Here is a 24,297-nt window from a genome sequence, read left to right on the forward strand (position 1 = left end):
CGGAGTGGGGCTCCAACAAAACGGACCGCCGCGGAAATTTGCTCGCGGAAATGGCCTCTCAGCTGAACTTGCACGCGGCCAACAGAGGAAATACGCCCACTTTCAGAAGAGGAAGTTACGGCTCTGTTTTGGACGTAACTTTCACAAGTGCGTCTATCGCTCATCGCGTCGCCGGGTGGCGCGTCCTGGAAGAAGTGCACTCGGCGAGTGATCATATGTACGTCGAGTTCGTGCTGACGCTACAAGACGCACGTCCGAGACCGCCACTGTCGCAGAGTGGATGGGCGGTGCATAAGCTGGATGTCGAACTCTTCGATGAGGAGGTCGCAGCGAGAAGAGGTGCAGTGATCGAGACCGCACTGAGCGAAGCGTCGCCGGAGCGGACCGTGGAAGCGCTTAATGGTCTCCTGCGCTACTGTTGCGACGCGTCAATGCCACGTAGGAGAGGGCCGCCCCGACGATCCACATACTGGTGGACAGAAGAAATTGCGGACCTTCGCCGCGAGTGCCTCTCGGCGCGCAGAAGAGCGCAGAGGAGACACAGAGACGAGGCGTCAAGAGAGGGCTACAAGCAGGCTCGAAAAGCCCTCAGTATAGCAATCAGCGCGAGCAAGTCTAGATGCTGGGACGAGCTGTGCGCTATGCTCGAGGCTGACCCGTGGGGCACGCCATACAGGATGGTGAGGGGGAAACTCCGAAAAGCCACCGTCGATCCGTATTTGGAAGACCCGAATAACATGGAACAGATCGTCGACGGTCTCTTCCCCCAACACAGAGAAGAGACTTGGCCCAGCAGCGAGACCAACCCGGTCAACGAACGGAGCATTCTCTCGCCATTCACTGTGGAAGAGGTGGTCGACGCTGCAAAGAGGATCAGCGTGAAGAAGGCGCCGGGCCCGGACTGCGTGCCGAACGCAGTCATCAGCCGGATCGCCGAGACGGACCCGCAGCTACTAGCCGCGGTGTACAACGATTGCCTCCAAGGAGGCACATTCGCGAAGCCGTGGAAGAGGCAGCGGCTAGTATTGATCCCCAAACGGAAGGGAGCTCTACCGGGTCCAACAGCGTACCGCCCTCTGTGCATGCTGGATGGGGCCGGAAAGCTCTTTGAGCGAATCATCCTCCAGCGACTGCAGGCAGTACTAGAAGATGAAAAGATGGGATTGTCGGAGCGACAGTACGGCTTCCGCCCGGGCAGGTCGACTATTGACGCCATCCAGAGGGTAGTCATGAAGGTGAGGCACGCATGGCGAGGCAGCGCGAAGACCAGCAGTCACGCCATACTGATTGCCTTAGACGTCCGAAACGCCTTCAACTCAGCCAGCTGGACGCTGACGGTGAAGGCACTCCGAGACCGGAAAACCCCAGCATGCCTGGTGAAGATAGTCGAGAGTTATTTCACGGACAGGCTGCTGGAGTATGTTAGCGGGGGCGAGAAGCGCACCCGACGAGTGACGGCGGGCGTCCCGCAGGGGTCGGTGCTGGGTCCCTCTCTATGGAACCTAATGTACGACGAGCTGCTGCGCCTGGAGATGCCCGACGGCGTCGAGCTAATCGCATTCGCCGACGACGTCGCAGTTGTCGCCACCGCAAAGCAACCGACACAGCTGCAGCAGGCAGCAGAAGAGGCGCTGCAGCTGATACAGAACTGGATGGATCAAGCCGGGCTCACACTTGCGGCGGAGAAAACCGAAGCAGTGTTTTTCACGCGGAGGCGCAAACTACCGCCACCCAGGATAGCGATCGACGGCCTCGAAATACCATTCAAGAGGGAGATCCGCTACCTGGGTGTGCACATAGATGACAAGTTGCGCTTCGTACGCCACGCCGAGGCAGCAGCGACAAAAGCGGCGCGTGTGGCGGAGGACCTCGCCAGGCTGATGCCCAATGTCGGAGGACCGAAACAGAACCGGCGACGACTGTACAACGAGGTCGTCCATTCGGTCCTCCTCTACGGCGCCCCGGTCTGGGCACAGGCCATGACAATTCAGAAGGCCAGGCTCAGTCTCACAAGAGTGCAGCGAAGAAGTGCGCTTCGAGTAGCCTCCGCGTACAGGACAGTGTCTGGAGATGCTGTTCTTGCCCTATGCGGCTTGCCACCGCTGGATCTACTCGCTTTGGAGAGGCAGGCGACCTACAACGGCCAGGAGAAGGAGACCGCCAGAGCTGCGACCATGTCCGAGTGGCAACGAAGATGGGACGAGTCCACCAAGGGTCGGTGGACGCACAGGCTCATCGGCGACCTGAGGACTTGGATCGCCAGGAAACACGGTGAGCTATCTTACCATCTCACACAGGGCATGACCGGACACGGTTGCTTCGGCACGTACCTGAAGAAGATTGGCAAAGCAGCGAGCGCCGTGTGTCACCACTGCGACACCGAAAGAGATGACGACGCTGAGCACACGCTCTTCGAATGCTCGGCGTGGGCATCGGACAGATCAGCGTTGGAGAGGACAACAGGAAGGCCTGCCGCAGTAAACACTATGGTACAATCAATGCTGCTGAACAGGAGCTTCTTCGAGGCATGGAAGAACTTTGTGACCTCCGTAATGCGACACAAAGAAGACGCTGAAAGACAGCGCAATAGCGGCCCCAACGGGACACAGTCCCAGAACTGAACGAACCGAAGGGATATATCGGACAGACAGTACCGGTCGTTCAGGGGAGGGCAGTAGATGGGTTTTAGCCGGTAGGTCGTTGACTAGCAACGGAATCCGGCACTGTCGTTAGCGACTTGGAAGCTAACGACGTCTTTCGAAGATTTCCCTCTACTTACCAAAAAAAAAAAAAAAAAAAAAAGTCTATAAAAATCCTTCACGGAAACCGCAAGAGCAAGTAATTGTAAATAAGATTCTTCTGAACATGTTGATATAAAAAATATATTAAGTTGAGAGTATGATACTCTGCCAATTTGAGTATAACCTTTCATTCAAGGAGTCTATCATACGTGAAATATGTGGTTATTAAAGCAGTGACGATTTAATTTGTGGCGATGCTTTTAAATGTAATAATAATGAAGCAATTATCCATGCTATTATAATATAAGTAAATATACTGTCCCATGTTCTTTTGATTACGTTTTTTTATAGGTAAAACAAGTTTCGAATGCAAAATATTTAACGGTTTTTTTAATACATAATAGTTTCAAAGTAGTCCGAGTTAATTATATTAAAAAAATACATATTACATACGTTATGTTTTTTACAATATTAGGAAGTGCATTATGCATAGTTTATTAAGTTCAAAACGCCCTTTAAGATCACCTCCGATATCGTCCATTATAAGGGATAATTTATTCCATAATTTTATGTGTATATTTTACGGATAAAAAATGGGATATAAACTTCCCTTTTTGGACTGTCAAAACATGCTCGTGTATGTAATGGTTAAACAATGGTGATAATGATGATGATAATGGCGATGTAAGCAATCGCTAGAAAGATAATATTATTTTAAAAGCTCATTTGCAGAATTAAAACTATTTGTTGAATTTGTAATAATGTAAATGAATTCATTAAAAATCTATACTAAAACTCTGCTGAGAATTTATAGATAAACCTAACTTTTTAAAACTCATATTTTGTAGGCACTATTGTTTTTAAATTAAAAATAAAATATCATTTTAGTAAAGCGTCTTCTTAACACATGTTTTATTATTATTATAACGTTATTAATAAAAAAAACTACCTACTTGCGTTAATCAAAGAAAACTTAGTTTTATTTAATTATGAAAAAGCGTCAAGATTTAATTTTACTGAATTCAAAAAATCATTAAAGCACAAACCTTAAGGTTTTAGAAATTTGGGTGGACTAAAAATTTTCAGTGAAGCTTTTCTCGTGGTTAATTTTAGGTTGCAATTTCAATACAATTGTATTTTAATATTTATGAAAACAATTCAATTAAAAAAATTACTTATGGCAGAAGTCGGAGAATCGGATTAAATTAACACAAATGGTATAAAAACTAAAATATTTGAGTCAATGAAGACTAAAGCATATGTACTTCTTAAGCTTTGCTATAAATATATTTAGATTTTTATTTCAAATAAAATTATTTTCATAGATTTATGTAGCAATATATTTTCATAAAACTATAATTTTGGTTTGGTCATAAAACAGTTTGTCGACCTTTGGTCTATGTTTAAGTGCTAATAAGAGTATAAAATAAATTAATAATAGATATATAATTTAATATGACATTTACTTCTATATCTAATGGTAGTAAACTATTTAATTGCACGCATACTTATATTTTTATTGATTTTTTACGACACATACGCTTACGAAAGCGTTCAACGCAAATAGTTTAGATGCAAATCTGCTAAAGAAAAAAAATATAAACGGCTAGTTTTTTTTTCTCTTCGACATAGCATCTCTACGTTCAATCTTAATTACATTTAAATGCTCAAAAATATTCAAATTAATCAAAATTACCCGCGGACGCCGCCATTTGAACGCTGAGCATGGCTGAGCTTGGCTATTAGCGTTTGGTTTTAATTAAAAATTACATAAGAAACACATTGGAAGCGTGTGTATGAGTGCCTCCTATTATTTTTTAATTAATTATTGCTCGTATATGATGTGTAAGTAAAATTTTCAGAGGTTATCATCTTGGAAACACATCATATACAACGTATTAGTATACAAACATTTTTTAGTATATGCTTTTTTGATATCAGGAATTATTTAACTAGATTGATTATTTTTAAAATCAAACTTTGCTCTTATGTATTTTTTTCTAAGTCGATAGTCAAAAATTTTATATTTTTAATTGTAGAAATATATAACCTCTTTCTGATTATTAATCATAATAAAATCAAAGTGTATCGTGTTAACTTCACTTGCAACTTTCAACAGCAGGATGTAATATTTTGGGCTGTATTATATGCAAATGAGGAAAAAAAATAAAAATTGTCCGCGAACCGCCGATTGAGAGCACGCTACACTGCACAATAAGTTTAATGCACACTTTACACCTGTGATTATACAAATGGCTTAAGTGTTGTTGTCTTCACATCCTCGCGCCCGGACAGGGCTTGTTAATTTTCACCACTAACGCGACCAAATTATAATTATTAAAGCTCGCGCAGCACTATTCCCGAAGCTGCTAATTTCGTAATAATGTTGTAGTTGTACAGATTTTACGGTGAAAAATAATAAAAATTCACAACGGAAACGCGCGTAATTACTTCGGCTCGATTGTTCGGCAACGGCTACAAAATGATACCATTAGAAACAATCGCGGGCTAACCCCGTCCGTGTACGTGAATAGCGTACTAAATTAATTTAAATTGAGTAGACTATCGCTCTGACCGTTAATAACTAATGTGCCATTAATGTGATCTTAAAAAATGAATGTGTAACCATTATGTACACGTTCAATTTGAAGGGCTCGTTAGAAGCATCTGTTGTGTGAGTATTTTTTATTGAACCAATTCATAATATGTTAACAAGATAACTTATTCGATCAATCTATTGATTAGCACAAAAGTTTCAATACAAACGTTGTAATGACGTGAAATTGTACTGATTGTCATTACCTAATTTATAATATGCTATAATGAATAATTGCAAATTGCCTACTAAATAAAATAATCTGACATTGAAAATTTACTAGTTTGAAATATCTCATTCTTTTTAAAATAAATCAGGGAATATTTTATTGTATATACTTGCCGATTGTATGAAATAAGTAATAAAGCTTTATTTTATCTTAGTATGGAGACAAATAGACAGACCATAATATTGATATTATTATTGCTGCAAAAAATAATTAACGAGAAAAGAAGTGATAATAATAAGTGATACAGATTTACACTTAAATATTAAAATTAGTAAAATAAGATATTTGAAAGATCAAGATTGCAAGTCCAATAAGTTGGATATTCATCTGAAAAATAACGTTGACCGATATATTTACGTAATATAAAATATACATATAAGTTCATATGCAAATGCTTTGAAAGCTCGATCATTACGGCAGCGATAAGGGTGGATATTTGAAATTTCCCCGTGTGCGCGCCTATAAATAACGAAAATGGCCGACAGATGTTCCGGGTTAGCGGTGAGCAAATTGGAAAATTGGCGTCGGCGGCAGCTTTGCAAGTATAATCAGCGGCGGTTGAATCGAGCTTTAATCTCGCCCCTGTCGAAAGCTCGATGCGCGTACCTATTGAAGTGAATCGTGGTTTTATTGTCCAAAATGCAATTGGACAATTAAACATGGAAGTTTCACAATTGAATCGGTCATTTTAAGATTATATACATACTTGATTAATAAAATATTTAAAATTTAAATATTAAAAAATACTATTTGGTTCATTATTTAGTTTTATTTTCGTGCCTTTTATTCTCCACAATAATGATGATTATGTTATTAAAGAACAGATTAATTAATATATAAATTGTATGAGTGATCTTATTGTTGTAGAAATGCTTAGGAATTACTAAGATATATTTTTTTAACTTGTTTGAAAAACTGCAGTAATAAAATAATACTTGGTTATCATATGTACAATTAAATAAGTTGCTTTAACTTCCTTAAAAAAAAATTAATAATAATTAATTGCTAATTATGGATGCCTACTTCAAGTGTTTTTATTGTATAACAGTAAAAAAAATGGAATTTTTATCTGACAATAAATGTTTCGAATACAATTATAGATTTTCTTAAAATCAAAAATTACATCTATCTTACAGTAAAAACCGACACTCTTTTACAGTTAAATTAAAATATGAAAGTGATACTTTAGTGGTACAATTAAATCCATTGATATATATATATTTAAAATTTTATTTTCGACGTAATATAATGGATGAAGTTTTAGGATGGACAATAGAAAATAGTTTTTTAATTGTATTAATTTTAAAAGTATCCATTAAATTGAATTAATTTTCATTATAAAATATAGCTTTTACTCACATACAATAAAAAAATATTTAGATTTTAGGGCAAAAATCTGATCTTCTACAGAAAAGTTTCAGATGAAATGGTAATATTCTTTAAGAGTATAATGAATTATTAACAAGTTTAATTAGGTCAATTTTTTTTGCAAAATATTCTTTCTGTTTTCAGCTTTTTCAATAATTTCCAAATTTAAATTATCTAATAATTGCTAGTATTTTACAGCATTTATTGTTTCGATTAATTTTAAATGTTTATTTATAAAAAAATTTTGCGCGACAACATATATTTTCTATTGGTGTAATTTTAATTACTCTCATGCTTTTACAAGTGATTCAACTTTTACCTCTAATGAAAAATACAAATACTGTTTATTTGAAAAACATATTTTATATACTAGAAACGTTGGACGTACTGCTTTAATATTTAAGTAAACAGCTGAGCAAAAAATTTTCGCTACTAAGTAGGAGTTTTTACCAGCAGGAATAATCAAGACAAATCTAAGAACCAATTTGATGTACGAAAGTTTGATGCGTTGCTATTTTTACATGCATTATTAAAATTGCTATAAATTTGTAGCTTATGATTAAGTAGCTTATTTTTTTTTTAATCTATACTATGTAAATAATTTGAATAGTTTGAATCTCTAGTCTAGACTCTTTTACATATTCCTACACGCAGGGCCACAGAGAGCCCACTCGAGACCTGGGAAAACAAAATCTCGTCTAACAAAGAGGAGAATAAGGTCGAGAAACTCACTTTAAAAGAGATTAGGGATAACTGTAAAATCTTGGAAATAGTGAATTTTTTTTTGATAAGCACAATAGAGAACCTGAGCCCTGGAAAAACCATGATTCCAGGTCTCATAAAAAAAATGGTATTTTATATATTTTTTAACATAGTTATATAATTTCTTAAATAAATAATAATAGGTACGAGTTAACCCTTGCTATGCTACAAATAAATATAAAAATTAGCCACCGTTGCGAACTACATATTTTCTGAAATCATATTTTATGCGAAATATTTTAATTAGGCATAAAAAATATCTACACATAATAGTTATCAAGCGTTTAAATTAAGACTTTTTATAGCAATATTACGAGTGAGAATCGAAGAAAGCCATCTAAACCAAATTTAGCCCAATAGAAGAGCGCCAAAAACAATTATCCTTTCTCAGAAATCAAAAATCCACGTAAAAAGCAATAAAATCGTGCCGTCGTCGCAGTGGGAACGCTCATTACTGAGCGTTCCTCTTTTTTAAACGTTCAAAAAGCAATAAAGTCAACAAAATTTTGCAAACAAATTTTAACAGAAACGGAGTCACGTCAAAAAATTACAATCTGTCCCTTTAAATAATAATGTTTATTGTGAAAGCACTACTTAGAAAGTGTGCTTTTGAAGGCAATGTTCCTCACCTTTTATTGTGTATAAAAAGGACTGAAGGAACGCAGAGCAAGGCCTCGGGAATTTGTCCCCTTTCCCTTCCCCTCTCGGCAAGCCTGCGTTCACAATATGTAATTATAACTTTATATTGCTACTCACATTGCTTAAATTTTAACTTGCCATAGTCTATTAGCACTATCAATTATATTAAGATAATTGATAAAAAAACACGATACTTTCAAATGATTGATTTTGTATGTATTTTGCTAAGCTGAATTTCAGTGTTCCTTTTCCGAAATAATTCCTCCCTCAGATTTTCTTAATATGTAAAGATAAGACATTCATAGCACTTTTAATAAAATTAAAAATATTGCTTAATTGTATTTTAGATTTTTTCATATCACAATCGGTATATGTCTACGCTGTTGTAGTTTTTCCGAAATCAAACATTTCATAGTAGTCATTTTAAAGATTTGTTAAATATCTGACACATTTGACGGCATCTACCACAGCAGGTACCAGTATATAAATAAAATTAAAATTTCCGAACGATTCCGTCAAAGGTCGCCTTTGATGTGTCGCCGTCCATGAAGGCGTGAACGATCCGCTCGGCGTCTATTAATAGGCGATTGCGCAACCTTAGTGCGGCTCTGCCCCTTATTGTTGCGGCCAATCAAATCTAAATACAATGACACATCTAATGCTTGACATGCCTGCATAATTCAAGCATATTATACCCTGTAATACAGACGAATTTTGCCGCTCTCAAAGCACCGACAAACGATCCGCTCGTATTCTATTTGCATAGCATTGACACTTAAAAGTGTATCGATGCGTCGAGAATGTCTTTGCATGAATAGAGAAAGTCTACTTATGATATTGTGCCATCTTCAAGAAAGTGTTACGAGGGTGTTTCGAGTCTATAATGACAGAGCGGCGATTTATAAAATCACAGTGCCTAGAAGATATGCGACGCATGGGCGTTGCATTTAAATAAAACATTACAAATGAAGCCGTCCAGCAGCCAATTTGTTATTCTAATCTACAATTATGTTTACATAATAGCTTTGAACTATATTAACATCGATGCAAACTTAATAATAGCAAAATAATAATAATAATTTTATTGCTAATGCTATCATAACAAAAAATGCTCGATTAGGAACGAAAATGGTCCCAATACGATCTGCACACCCTCACTATTTTTATTCATCCCCCAAATGTCTCCCCACATCGTCGATAAATTCTGTTTATATATTCTAGATAATTGAATAAATCTCCGATGCACTCGTACGGCTTACAGTCTATTCATCAAATGATCGTTTGATTTTCTTGTATTTGATCATAGTGAATTCACCCTCGCTGACATACATTTTTGTGAATCGATGTTTTAGGAAAGGCTTTAGATTTATTTATCTAATAGTATTAAATTGCACATATTAATATTGTTTATATTCTAAATAACACGTATTTAGTGTTAATGTACATATGCCTATATTTATATGGATTCAAAGAAAAATAAGAAAAATAAAACCTAAATAAATTTTAAAGAACAAATGTAAGAAAAACACACAAGCAGTGTTTGCAATGGTATATGATTGCTAACTGATCATTAATTGCATATGATTCCAAATGTTTCATTTGACTTAAGATTTCAAATATAAAATCAGTCTATGCTACTAAAAAATAACATAACATTAGGTACAATACGAATACGTTAATAATGCAATTTAGGAATTAACTTTGTTGGTTTTAAATTATAATATTGATAAAAATAAGTTAGCCCAGTGATAATTATATATAATTACAAGTTGAATTAACACTCTCAATTATTAATTGAATGATAAGAACAGTTAAATTTTAGTAACATATATCTCCTAATACCTTACTGCTATAAAAATAATATTAGAATAAAAGCTAATTTTATATAAAGTATCAGATACGAATGATATAAAATATGTAAATTTTTTTCTCACCCTTTACTCTAACTAAACTTTTTCTCAAATTAAAGCTTTATCAGACTTATGTATTAAGACAAAAATTTTAAAACTAAGCCACGATTATTGATTATATTGAACTATAGTTCGATATACTTTAATGTTTGCAAATGCCAGATAAAAAGATAAAAATAAAATTCAGCCCTTTCCATTGTCACAGCTATCCGAGAAGAAATTCGGAATATTTATTGTTTGCATTAGCGTAATGGTTCCGCGCGGATTTAGGGGTGAACACCACGCTATTTAAGGGTGGTCGGTACACGCGCGAATTATATATAAAGAGGGTCGCTTGAAAAGTTTTGATTTTAGCCGCAGGCACAGATCAATTATCGTGCACATTCAATTACGCCGGTCTTCAAACTACATCAGGCGGAAATCATGAGCGAAACGAGACCGAGATAGGATTAGTTAACGATGATTATGATTTATGAGAACACCCCCTTTATGAATTTTATTATAATAATGTAAGGATAGTCAAGATTTGTTAATCAAACAGATATTAATATTATAATTAAAATATCATAATATCACTTTTGATTTTGATATCTCGATTTGTTATTTTTTTTTGAGGAATATTTAAAATATTTTGGTTGTCCAAAAACAAGCCGTTCAAATGTCAATATCGAAGCAGTGCAAGAGAGTGTTGATGAAAATTCCGGAACATCAATTCGGCGTCGTGGACAAGAATTGAAAATTTCAAGAAACTCTTTACAGCGTATAATATCAACAAACACAACAACTGAAGCCTGATGACCATGCACAGCGAAGAGAGCTCGTTGAATTTAATTTTGTTCGTTAATTTTGGGACACCCTATATATATACATAAGAGTATAAGTTTATATTTATAGAAAGTTCTATGCAGGAAATTATTGGATAATGTAGTAAACTACCATTGTAATATATAAGTAATGTGAAAAAACCTATAATATTTATGAAAACATCTAATAGGTAGTAATATATAGTAATATAAGTAATATATAGATATACACGAAAGTTACTTTTAAAAGGGTGAAATTTTAAAATATTATTTTTTGTGTCATTTTCCTTCACATGGAAAATGAAAAAAAAAAGACTCTACAATGCGTATAAAATTAAAATATATATTAATCAAACTACTATTATAAAAAGATAATGCATAATTTAACGTTGCATTTAATTGCGATATATTACAAATAAACTTTTAATTATTTAAGATATTGTATATATGAAAACGTTTTTTGTTATTGGGTTACTAAATATTTTAAAATAGTTCGGTGAATATGGTAATCATAAGTCAATGGCAGAAACTGATAAAACTGCCCAAAAATAATATTACATTACACCCAGGGCCGCCGAGAACGAGCCCGGACCCTGGGAAAACAATGATTCCGGGCCTCATGACAAAAATAACGGTAATCTTAAAGGAACACAAAACATTACACTTTAAAGGTTGCCTGAATTTTGTTTACAAATCTGCCAAATATTTCTATGTATTTTTAAATATTTTTTCGTGAAAGATTGCAAGAAAAATATTGGGTTGGATTTAACTGAGTTTCCCCAAGTTGTGATGGAATAAAAACAACAATTCAATAAATTTGAACTATTTTATAAATTTATGTAATAGTTCCGCCACTGTTTACAAGTATTAAAAAAATAACTTTAGTTTTTTTGTATTTTTATGATTTAATCAAAGCATTATTAATTTTTTGTATAAACATTTCATTAGCCATTATTATGCGAGTTCGCGTTATTAACAAGTTAACGAGTTACGGGCGAGCGATTTTCACGATGCGAAATTATTTCATACTTCGACTTGCCATAAAATCATACCGCACGTTCCCAAATGTGTAGTGCCAACATCCAACATGGCATACTTCACTTTTCCTCTCGTCGGATATGTGTTTCGGGCCCGGCGGCGGGGGCGGCCCAAACAACAAAATTATCCCTCTTATATTGTAATATATAAACATCATTATGCATTATTATATTAATAATAATACTAAAAAAGGACGAGATTTCTTCTCACGATTATCCCCGGCCCATGGCATGTCCTCATAATTTATTATATTATTTTTTTGATCGCATACCGTTTCGACCGTGATCGATGGAAAATCTTCGAGATGCGTCATGGTCATCAAACGATCGATTTTAAATTCTCGTCCACTTTGATACTATTAAGTTAATTTTGCATAATTGTAAAGAATAAATAATAACAAGAAAACCAGTAGCACTATCATAATTAAATGCTAACCACACACGTACTTCAGCGGTAACACTCTGTAGTATCATGGTGTACACTTTCTTGCAAAAAATAGGCATACGTGCATGTAGTTATCGTGTGTATATAATATTATAACAATACATATAAGATGCGCTGATAAGAAACCTCAAAGGGAGCTCTATTTACATAAAATGTTAATACAGGTGCAAGCTTTCTTTGTTCGAAACTACATGTTCCGTGTAAATGTAAATATGCGATTTAATTGCGTAAAATTGCACATCGAGAAACCTACAAGATTAATTCAATTGTATTGTGTAGCTAACTTACAGTGTTCTCAGCGATGAAAAATAAACGTACGATATTGATACAATATGTTTTTCACATAGAAGGGTATTCTTAAAAAATTCTTATAAAATTAATAATTTCATGGTAAAATAACACAAGAAAATATGTGCCGGTGGAACAAAATTACCTATAACAATTACGTACAATTAGAATTATCTTCATTTGAACAAGAAGAAACAAAAATACTATATTATATATATGAACTTAACTTCTCTTTTATAATCTTTATAATTTTATCTATTTGCGCCTGTATCGTTAAATAATTTCATACTGACATAGGTCTAAGGCTTTGAACAGTTAACAATCTTTCAGTAGCTATATATGGGTTATTAGTTTTAGGATGTTAACAACTACGACCATTGCCTAGTCGACCTTTTGCTTCAGTACCTACACAACATAGGCTGAGGCTCTTTAGCCTCCTACCTGGACTGTCGCGAATAAAAGCTATGGCCGGATTAACTGGCATGAAACTATTGCTGTTCTCCAGCAGCACTAATTTATAATTTGATAGTATTATAACATTTTAATCGACCTATTTATATGTTCGATTTAGAACATCTTAAAATAATAAATTAACTTTATTGTTATATAACTAATTATTTTCGCACCTAAATCGCAATCTTTCAAATATTTTAGTTTGCCATCAATATATTTCGAGAGCGCCCCCAGGCCTCGCCAATTATGTCGTCCATTATGCATTATATACGTTTATATATGCTCAAATCTTGCCGTGAAAAAATTAACGTCGTGCACGTAAAGTAATGTCCGTGTCGGTAAATTCGTCCGTATATTCCTCACATCGTAAATTATGCGATATGTATATATAATATATTGTGCGACGCGATCGCGACACCCTGTAATTTCAATTAATTAATGTGTACACGAAGGGCGATGAAAAAAAGCTCGCAAGCATTATTATTATACAATTTTTATACACATATTCTCGCTTATAATATAATGTAATAAACGGCGTGTTTGTATAGCGACGAGACCTGCTTCCTCTCTCTCTCTCTCTCTCTGCTCTATCAATCCATTTTGTAATTAATATAATTCGATGGAAATTAGCATTGACAAGGCCTCTTCGGTGCACTTTCGTCGAGCTTGTAACACATAAAGCATGTCGGATACAATTTTAATTGAACACATCGTTCGTTCGTCGATGGAATTACTGTTACGCTAACCGGGAAAAAGAGAACCTCTGTGTGAGGTCGCATCCAGCTCGGTGCGAAATCTAGATCATTAAATGATTGCCTTAGTGGTTCTGAACCTGGGGGATTCACGTGGATATTTTCACATACAGCTATATATATATTGTCTTTTCAATTGCGCCAATATTATTTTTAAATATATGTATATTATATAATATTGTAATGTAACACTATTTTCTTGAAATTCTACAGAAAACTCGACAGTGTCATTTCTCGCACGAGCGACCCACCGAAGGGTAGCATTAGTCGTCCAATAAAATTAAAATAGATGGCTGTTTAATATCTTAATTAGCTCACCTGCTTACAACTAGCCACCGTGTATAATCTAGAAGGGCATCGCGAAGCATGTGCACTTTACACGATATTGCAATGTCGCACTAATTTATATTGCGACATACATCATGCCGAGCCGGAACAATAAACACGCATCTCCCGCGATTCAAGAAAATAGATAATATTGATAAAAATATATGAAAAATAAAACGAAAACAATAAACAGCATGTGTGTTCCCACGCGTTTCGCTATGTGCAGGTAAACGAGCGACATGACGCCTATATTAAGATCTCAACGTGTTACCAGTCACTCTTAATTAACGTCTTCGAGACAGTTAGTTGTTGGTTAATAATAATCGCGGCCGACATGAAAGATTAGCGATAATTAATTTTTATACTGCGATTAATTTAATTATTGCTATACCTGTTTTATTTATTTGTATAATATATATCAAACGTCACTTTTTTTATAAATTTTTGATTAATATATTAAATTTATCTTTCAATAATAATTTTTTTTTAATTAAAGATACTACTAGCCTATAATATTCACTGTAGCGACTGAAATATAAAATAAGTCTAGCTATTGAGGATTAAGTTATCTATCTAAGTGGGTACGGACCATATCAATATTTTTATCCTAACGCCTTTTTTTTGCGTTTTGGTACAATTCTCTGTATTCTATTAAAATTTCAGCTACAAGCTATATTATGAAAATGAAATTCAGAGATTATCCTTATTTTTATTGTTATAAATTATACAGTGGCAAACAATAGTTTTAAGCACTTTAGATTTTGTGCACACAGACCAAGACTCAAGAGTATATATATATATATATATATATATATATATATATATATATATATATATATATATATATATATATATATATATATATATATATATATATATATATATATATATATATATATATATATATATATATATATATATATATATATATATATATATATATATATATATATATATATATATATATATATATATATATATATATATATATATATATATATATATATATATATATATATATATATATATATATATATATATATATATATATATATATATATATATATATATATATATATATATATATATATATATATATATATATATATATATATATATATATATATATATATATATATATATATATATATATATATATATATATATATATATATATATATATATATATATATATATATATATATATATAAATTTATGCCCAGAAAAAGGATATTAAATTATATATCTGTGTCCAACATAATGATTGTTTATGATGGTAACTATCCCTGACACAGAATGACCTATATCTGCGTCATCGGCTCTTAAGCGACAAACGGTAAATTAAACATTAACCATATTAGATTATTACAACTAATTATAATTAGCTTAGTTTTTCATAATAGCTAATTCCTTTAAAATATAATTACTGCAAATCCTCAAATATTGTTATATTTTTAAATCTGTCCAAATGCTTATGACGCGTAACAATAATATTTTTATATTTTATAAAATCAGATAAAATAAAAATATAATATCATATTTATTTTATTTTGACTTCTATAAATAATAATTAAATTATATAAAAAATAAATCTATCTCAGAAAACCAGTAATCAAAATAAAAGCTATTTATCTAAAATATTCAAATCTATACTATAAACAGAAAATCAAGTGCCTGTATGTTGCAAGAACAGCAGCGACGTGACATTTTCACGTGTCATTCTGACTTACATTCTAAGTCAACTATGCTATTTTAAAGTTTTTACTTTATAGTTGAGCTGAACAGCGACTTCCTAACACAACCAATTACGTGATACTGCAATACTTTAAGATAAAAATATTGTATAAAGCCAAGTAATAAGATAAACTTGTTATAATATGATGAATAAAATTAATTATATTGAATTTATAATAAGTTTGTATCTATATAGCGAGTATTTGATATTTTATTATTTATTATTTGAGAAATGTATATATTTAATGACAATGCAATGTGACATTTTCTGTAAACCCTCAAAAGGAAGCAAAAGAAAGTGTCATTGGGTAGTTTCCTAGTTCCACAAAATGAAAAAGATTTCACTGAGATGTCAGTGATAGATACCAGTAATTTCAATATAAATAATTAATAAATACAAACATTTTATAAAAAATTTAAATAATAAAAAATATCATAAAATTCGTATATTTGTATTTTTTAATTATTTATTTATTTAATTTTCAATTATAAATTATGACGAAATTTGCTTTGATATACGAGCCTTTCGAAATATGAGCACGTTCTCAGAATGTTTTTGTAAACCAAGGTTCCACTGTACTGCCTTTCAATAAAAATAAAACCAACACATAATATAAACATAACAAATTCAATATTAAATAGTTACACCTTTATTTTAATTCAAACATATAGAAATATGTGTTTGAATTAAAAAAATGTATCAGCTTGAAAATATAATAACGTAAAAAATAAAATAAAATAAAATGAAAAAATAATACCTATTACTAAATAGACTGATGAAATATTTTTAAATAACAATGGGAAAATACAGCTTAAATTTTATTCTTGTTATTAACGAAAATATCAAAGAATTTTAATAAATAGTTTCTAAGCTGAGTATTTTAAATGTAGAATTATAATATGAATCTGCAAAGATAATATTAATACTTTTAAATATTTCAATAGTACTACTATATATATAAAATTGGTTCCGGAAAAATAATCGCACACAATTCACCGCCAGCAATAAATCACTAATTTATCACTGCATTAATTAATCACATAAATAATTCATAGGCAATACATTTAATTTATATAAATTTATTGGTAATTATAAATTCAAAATAAAAAGGTAATATTTTTAGAATTGCTAGGTTTAAAATAATATATTGTTATATTGTATTATTTAATACCTACTTATTGTTTAAAATATTAATTTTTACTATTAAATTACATATTTCCATACACATATTTTTTTATTTCCGTACTACTCCCTAGTATAGAATTTAAAAATATGCTAATCATATCTTAACTAGAGTAAAAAACAACTTTATGATTTGACCAAACACGTCTCGTTGCTTCTAGACGGTAAAATATGCTAGGGATCATTTGTAGGCTATAAATTGTTTATGCGAGAAATTGACGCGGCGGTAAATTGCTGGTCGTGAATTATGGGCGATAAATTTTTCCAGACTGAAATATAATTTAGAGAATAATCCGGGTGAAAATCGGACAATTCTTAAAAGAATAAATCGCAAACATACAGAAATATGAACTTTTATATAATATATGTGACATCTACATGTAATATACATTTTTTTTAAATTTAGTAAATTAATGAAAATGATACTAATCGACGTTATTCTTAAACATATACATGTTTTAAATAAAATTATTATACGTCTCTGATATAATGCAATCGTTTTTATGTTTTACTCAAAAGTAAATAACTGAAATATCATATTGATTCTAGACGTAATACGTATTTGTATATTAAAAAGAGGTTTCAATTCCTGATAATTTTAAAATAAAATACATATACCTGGATAACATATAATCCAAATATGTATGTATATTTTGAATGATCTAATATATAAAAAATTGGGTTCATATGGGAAAACAGGTTAAACTGTCGCAACGTGTCGGTGCTTCAAATGGTATTGTAACGGATTAACATTAAAGGAACTGAACTTTAATTTGCTACAATTAGTCCACGCGGCGCATAAACTAATTAAAATTCTGAAAAATTACCATAGCATGTATGGCGAATAATGCACAGTGTCTTCACGCCTTTATCAGTGCACATTCGGTGTCAACCGTTACACGCCAAGCACAAAACTGCAACGGCGTGTCATTAAAACCGCAAATAAGTGCAATTTTCCTCGGTTAAATTACACGTAATTAAAATATGGGCGCGTCTCACGTATACGCTTTATGTGCGGTTTCCAAAGACAAGGTTAACCTTTATTATCCTTTTGATATTCAACGAAAACAGCTTTTCTATGCAGCGTTGTAGGCGTTTGTCGCAGTGTCTTTTATGCATGTGATAAATAAATTTTCATACAAATTAATCTAGAGCTCGATTACTATTATGATCCACAACAATAATTGCCGTTCATATCGCTTGAATAAAATGAAATATAACGGTGAAATATCTATATTAAATAATAACATAGTATTACAAGATGAAATTCTTAAAGCGCCATGAAAATAATAATAATTTTATATTAAAATAATAGACGACATAAAATTGAATGCGTCTTATTATTGACTTGTGGTGTCAGCATACGGTTATACTATTAATGATTGATCAATCAAGTTTTTCCAGTTTTCCAGATTGCCCATTACAATTATTGATACTCGTCTATCAACTCGTTTAATATTAACAAGATCTTTGAATGAGCAAACAATTTTTTCCAAGAAAAAACGATTTGTATTTAAAATGTTTTTGATTGTTATTAGAAAAATGAAAATTAAGAAAATTTATATTACATATACTTATAAGAAAGTTATTGAAGCATTAAAAGAAAACTTTATGTGGTTAGTCTAATACTTATCTTAACCACAAATTACTACATACACATAAAACGACTTAATCGATAGAGTGCTTTTATAAGTGATTAGAAAATCATAATTGCTGAGTTTTTTTCATTTACGTATTAAACATACTTAATAATACATAAATACGTTATCTAAAATATATCCGTTTGATTAATTAGATAATTATCGCGAAAAACTGCACTATTGAATTTCAAGCGCACAAATCTATAATCACAATTACTAGGATTCAACTGCATGTTAAATTTTAACCCTGTCTAAAGGAGAACGGTAAGAGGCTGATGCGTTAAAATTGGCAGTTTCGTCTCGGGGTTATTTATTGCTTTCGTGAAGTTGCCGAATTAACGAGTCATTTAACATCTCAATCGGATGCAAATCGCTCCATAAATAATATAATATCGCATCACTCGCGATTTTTATAGTATTATACATTATACATACATATCATATAATATAGGTAGCTATAAAGTATGCGTTAAGATGGCAGGAAGCTGGGCGCCTTGGATGCAGACCGCAAGATTTCATAATTTCATATTATAGCAAGTATTATAATGTTATAAACGAACGCGTGCTTACTATTAACGTTACCTTCCGTTAAGTACGAAGGAAATTATTGCATTATGCAATTTTATCGAGCAAACGCGCACGTACGACCGCCAACAAAAATGCCCGTCGGTTTTACAGCTGGAACATGAAAATAAATTGCTATTTTACATCGTTCGAGTTGTAATGGTACAAACGGATCGAGTTAAAAACGCGATTGTGGCGACGGAACTGGCGAATTTAACGGGTTGGCTTTACTGGTGAAACTCAGATCTTTGGTTAACGCTTCAATGCATAAAAACATTTTTATTTTATAATATAGCATTTGTGACATTTTATATTCGTATCAGATCGCACTTTATTTTATTATTTTGGAACCCCAGCTTTTATTTATTTTTTGTTTAATTTTTAATAATGAAATAAAGCAATTTCGTCAACGTGGAAAACTTGAAAAGAGATTCAAGAAGAGTAAGCCCTTCATACTAGTCTAGTTATCATTACTGAAACTCAGATCTCTAGATCAAAAAAAATATATGTAAATGGGTGAACACATTATTTAAAAAGGACATAAATTATTGAATTTAGAATAAAACTAATAATGTAAATGAGTCTCAAAAAAATTGATTTCTCTTTAGCTAACATTTAGTCTTACATATTATTAACTATTAAATTCAATAATAATTGCCTCATTTCCCTATAAGAATCTAATACTGGTTTTTACTTACAATACAAATTAATTTTATTTCAGTGTTTTCATTTTTTCCATAGAAATAATGGTTCTTAAGATAGTGACAATAAAAATCATTATTTTAACCGAATTTTGGTCAATAGGAGAGTGCAAAAACAATTATCACTTCTCAGAAGTCAAAAATCCATTGCTTTTGACGTGAATTTTTAATTTTTTTAATTTACACCAGGGATTCAATATTTTAGTGACTCGCTGAATCATGAGGGATATCAACAATTCCGTGGTTTCTCAAAAAATCTTTGTGATCCTCTTCAAGATTCACTAGATTACCGTTAAAAAAATGTTATTTTGGCGCGACGCCTATGTAGTTATATATGTTTATACTATTAAATATATTTATTTCCCACTTCTATCTATCATGAACTACCATCGCAGTGATTCAACACCATCGCGCGCATCGATGGCGTGTGCCGAACGATGCACTTGACCATGTGTACCCACTTGTGCGTTACCCACGTGTGACACTACGTATGTACGTGTACATAACACACTACGCGTACACGTGTTAAATGTCCGCGCGTAAATCATATCCGATTCGCGATTGCATTTTCTGCCCCAATCGGTTAGGGTTATTCGAGCAAGCAATTTGGGGCCAATTTGATCGTGGTGCCTAATTTATTGAGCAGAGAAGCTATAGGAATTTCGCAAAAGACGATTTAAAAAGCTAACAGTTAATTCTCTGGCAAAAAAATGATTAACCCTTTGAACGCGGAAATCGTCTCAAGTCGCCCAATTGATTTTTTTATCTCTTTACTCAAAAACCAGTAAAAAAAATGCTTTTCAAAAAAAAACTATTTTGGGAATAAACATAAAATATCATTTTAAATAAATAAAAATTAAAAAAATTAAAACATTTTAACACAATATTATTAAAAAAAAAATTAAATATTATTTTTGATTAACGCGTCCAAAGGGTTAACTATATACACCATACTAGATTCATGTTTTTTTTATATTTTTTACTATAAATAAAATTCAAATGTAGAAATAAGAGTCCAAGGCAAAATATTTATAATTATCTAGTATGGACTAGTGAGTAATTCGAAGCCAAAAGTAGTTAGCTAGTATGACATATATTTCTTAAACCTGCAGCTGATTTTTTAAAACCGAATTTAGAAGTTACTGTATAGCAGATGAGCACTTTTCAATGAAACGAATCAATTAATGCAGTTATTTTATTGTACATAATTGAATAATATTAAATAAATAATAATTATTTTACCATGAAGTTTCCAAAGACTACCATTAAAAGTAAATTTAAAGTTAATCATTTATAACCAAAACTTTGGTTGTAGTTCATAAAAATTGTGGTTATAAATCCAGTTCAAGGATCGATTTTGTTTTTTGTTAAATTAGTACGTACAGTAATCAGGGTTTTCACTTTGGTTACAGTTCCGGATTCTTACTTATGCATTTCTCTGTAAGCGGTAAAAAGTATAAATTGCAATAATAAACTTTGCTATGTATTGAAAGAGAGATTTTTTGCATTTTTAAGTGTGATATATAAGATACATATCTTGGAAGACGAATTGAATTAGTTTAAAAAAAATGTCTGTTAATTTATTGTTACGAAATTAAACTGTCGAGTTCATCAATTGAACCACCTTTTGATTCAACTATTGGACCATTCAAATGGGTTAAATCGGCAGGTCTAAAAATGGGAAAAAAACTTTTAGCAAAAAATATAGGTGTAAGAATCTAAATACATCTGGTTCTTTTTTTGCGCATTCTAATTTTTAATGCACGATCTAAGAACACCTTTTTTATAAACTGATTTTTCTGATTTAACACGGTTTTAAAGAAACTAAAAGGAATATATATTATATTTCAAAAGAGAAGTAATTTTTCACTATCTAAACCATGTAGATTTTTCACTTTATTTTGTGAGTATCCTATATAATTATTGTAATGAATAATTATAAACCTAAATAAAGCTAATATTTGAAAATTTTTAAGTGATTTTAAATATTTACATGGTAGTCCCTGGAACGTATCTTCCGTGAAAAAAGAGCTTATGCTATCAAACCATAAACCTCGGTGAAAAAACAGGTGGCATCTGATGAAAAAGACTGACTTTTTTAACGAAAATAAAACATAAAAGGCTTTTTTGTTAAAATGGGACACCACCGTGAGAATTTTTTTTGCAGATCAAGTCAAAGTACCTGCCATGAATCCAAAACATTCGGCAGAACTCAGCAAATCGTAACACAACGCTCCTAAAAGAAAAGTGCTGGAATACAAGAACGGATATTAACCGAACATCCTTTTATAAAGGTATCTCAAAAACATTTTTTGTACTTTTTCGATTAAGATTTGGTTATTCAAGGATTCTATGTTCAAGAATGCTGCAAACTAAGTGTCATATAAGACGTGAATAACATATATACCATTAAAGTGGAATGCCTCCTTCATAACAAAGCCAAGAATTTTGGAAGATTTATCGCAGATATCGTGGAGGAGGTAACAGATATCACGATCACTTCCATGGACACTTCTTTAGAAATATTTTCCATCACTTCTACTGACATTCGCATTTATACATTAATCACGAAGTCGATCTTGGACTGAGTTTGTACGAATTTCAACCGAGAGTAGGCCGACGTAAGTTCAAACCATCGAGGATCTCAGAAACCTCCGCTTCTCTTTTTACATCTCCTGCTCCATATCGACGTTCGGAATACAGAGTTAAACTCGTTTCAGGGACGCCTAAACGTATATCTAACATTGACAAACTGTTCGTGACAATTTAAATATTGCACAAAAATAAATAACAACAAACTTTGTATTAAAAACAAAAAGAAGCAGTCCTGACACGAAGATAAAAAGAAAACTGAAATCATTATAATATATCAAAACTTAATGAAGATATTCTGTATTACGTTTATATGTGTACAGTCTATCTTAATAAAAATTCGCGAATTAAACATTTTAGCGGTTTCATAAAATTATTTTTCACAGAAGGCAATATTAAAAAATTCTAGGACACCGAAAATTTTAAATACTGTTTGCACAAAAAGAAGTAAATATATCATTCACAAGTCACGAGTTAGTCGCTTTAAGTTTTAATTTATAGCTTCTATCAAACAACATACAGTATAAACGACAATAATTCACTTATACCATTGAAAGAAATAAAAAATAACAAAGGCAAATCATGTTGTCTAATGTAAAGTACTCATTACTGTAGATGAAAGGGGGCAAGGCAAGTGCGTAGTAAGTAATACATTCTTAGAACAACCAGTGCTGTATATATGATATATTTTTATAATAACACAAAAGAAGGCTACAAATATTATTTAATAGTATGTCTAGACTCAAGGAATATGATTATATAATATTCAAGGACTACAAGGACTTGAATCTGTACTAAAATAAAATTCAAAATTTAAAAAAATATTAAAATTAAAACGTATAATGTTCAATAAAAGTCACATAAACACATGCTGTGTGTTTCATAACACGTTAAAAATTGAATCGAGAGAATCGTCCGTCTATTACGGATACCGTTCCGCAACGATTCGGATAATCGATCGGCTGTTGCGAAATGTATAATTATTATTGTACGACTCGCAAGGTCGGGGGTTTTTCACGATAAGTCGTTTATTAAATCAATTTCGGTCCTCAGATGTTCCGTTAAAAATTTATGAGGCATAATTCAATACATAATATTTAATAGGCAACATTATGATTTATAATAAAAAAAATGGTATCGATGCTTACGGTTCTATTAAATGTTTTTTTTTTTTATAAAAATTAGGTATGTAAGAAATATATTTGTATAAAATAGTTAATAATTTAATGTTATGAAAGTTAAAAATCTAAATAAAAGTTTGCAATTAAATATTTTCTGCGAAAGAAATCTAAAATCATTTTAATCAAATATATGATAAAAAAAATCCCATTATTTTTATGAATAATTTCGTACACCCTGATTTAATTATCGATATTTCGAAGCATATCACGTACGAGTTAGCATCATACTGTGCAAGTTTTTATCAACTATCTTTCATTAATCGCTTATTAATCATAATAGCCAGCCGAACGTAATAACACGTCGCAGAAAGCGTAAAAACTACGTGAGCTAAAAAAATGACGTGTAAGTTTT

General features: G+C 32.2%; 1 protein-coding gene across 2 annotated transcripts in view; it reads right to left on the reverse strand.

Annotated features, from left to right (window-relative positions):
* Window positions 1–24,297, reverse strand: part of Sp1 (transcription factor Sp8) — a 157,629-nt gene that overhangs the window by 71,969 nt on the left and 61,363 nt on the right. The window lies entirely within an intron of this gene.

This window comes from Plectrocnemia conspersa, unplaced genomic scaffold, assembly GCF_051122295.1.
Source record: "Plectrocnemia conspersa isolate PC_06_02 unplaced genomic scaffold, ASM5112229v1 ptg000014l, whole genome shotgun sequence".
Lineage (NCBI taxonomy): Eukaryota > Metazoa > Arthropoda > Insecta > Trichoptera > Polycentropodidae > Plectrocnemia > Plectrocnemia conspersa.